General features: G+C 54.0%; 1 protein-coding gene across 1 annotated transcript in view; it reads right to left on the reverse strand.

Moving 5' to 3' along the window:
• Positions 1-1,215, reverse strand: part of A4GALT (alpha 1,4-galactosyltransferase (P1PK blood group)) — a 29,359-nt gene extending 28,144 nt beyond the window's left edge. The window contains exon 1 of the mRNA XM_081822593.1: positions 1,090-1,215. The gene's annotated coding sequence lies outside the window, so the exon portion shown is untranslated. The remainder of the gene's footprint in view (positions 1-1,089) is intronic.
• Positions 1,216-1,449: the final 234 nt, after the last annotated feature.

Genomic DNA, 1,449 nt, shown 5'->3' on the forward strand with positions numbered 1-1,449 from the left:
CGCTTAACCATCTGAGCCACCCAGGCGCCCTGAAGGCAGACTCTTAACGACTGAGCCACCCAGGCTCCCCCCTCCTACCCTCTCCTTATTAAAATGTGAGATTCACAAAGTGTAGCAAGGTATCAAAGCACCTAGAATAGATTCGCCCCTGGACCTAAGCAGAAGAATTGAAAGAGAATTGAGAGGAGATGACCTTCTTAGGGAAGCCCCTTCCTGGGCTATGCCCAGCCCCACAAGCTCTTCCTAACGGCGCAGGGGAAGAACAGCTATCCCTTCTAGCTGTCCCTCCTAGCAGTTTATTTAAACTCACAACCCTCTGAGATCATGCTGTCACCATCCCCACTTTACAGACGAGGAAACTGAGGCTGAGTTGGAACTCGCCCAGCTCACAGAGCACGTCAGGGTGGACAGAGATTAGAACTGGAGTTTGCCGGAGACCAAGCCCTTGGCAGACTCCGAGGTCAAACCCCCCTCGGTCTGCTCTGGCCTGGCTGTTGGGGGAAACTGAAGGGAGTGCATGGAGGAAGTAGGTGGGGATGGAAGAGCCCACATGTCAGCCCTGCTGTGGCCTCAGTTTACCCATGTGTAAAGCGCTGCCAGAGACGCCCAGTCTGGCCGCCCTGGGTCTTTTGCAGAAGTCTGGGAGAAAGATGGGTCCTCTTTCTTCTGCACGGGCTCTGAGTGTGTTTTGCTTCTGGACAAGGAGTGGGGAGGGTGTAGACTAGAGCTCGGTGGTGTCTGGCCACCACATGAGGGGAGGGCCCATCTCTGAATAGAGCCTACCTCCTCGGGAGGCTGAGCCATGAGACACAGGCAGGGGAACGGGCCATCTCTGGAGCCTGTGTGTCCCCGTGGCCTGACCTGCGTGGCCCACAGGCCTCCCCATTTCACAGTTTGGTTTAACCAGATGAGCTAGATCTTTTTTCCTTGTACATAGAAGAAACCTATTTGATTCAGCCTTTCACTACTGACACTTTCTGCTCCACCCATTAAGCAAGCTGCATCCTCGCCCATCTTAGTAAAAAGGACAAGAAATCAAAAAGCAAAACAACCCCCTCCCTTACCTCGTGACCTCCAAGGCTCTCCTACCTTCAGCCAGGTTTCTCAAAAGACTCATCTCTGCTCTGTTGCGATCCTTCCCTTTCTGGTCCCCGGTGCCCGTTCTCGTCTGCTTCCTGTCCCCCTCCGGGTTGAGGGCTCTTGCTAGTGTCACACTGACCTGCCTGTCAATCCTGTCAATATCGGATTAACAACAACAATATCGTTAACCTTTGTTAATAGAACCACAGACTGGGACGCCTGGGTGGCTCAGTCGGTTAAGCGTCTGCCTTTGGCTCAGGTCATGATCCCAGGGTCCTGGGATCGAGTCCCGCATCGGGCTCCCTGCTCCGCGGAGAGCCTGCTTCTCCCTCTGCCTCTGTCTCTCTCTCTGTCTCTCATGAATAAATA

This window comes from Leptonychotes weddellii, chromosome 5 (assembly GCF_054177405.1).
Source record: "Leptonychotes weddellii isolate Sample4059 chromosome 5, ASM5417740v2, whole genome shotgun sequence".
In the NCBI taxonomy this organism is placed as follows: Eukaryota; Metazoa; Chordata; class Mammalia; order Carnivora; family Phocidae; genus Leptonychotes; species Leptonychotes weddellii.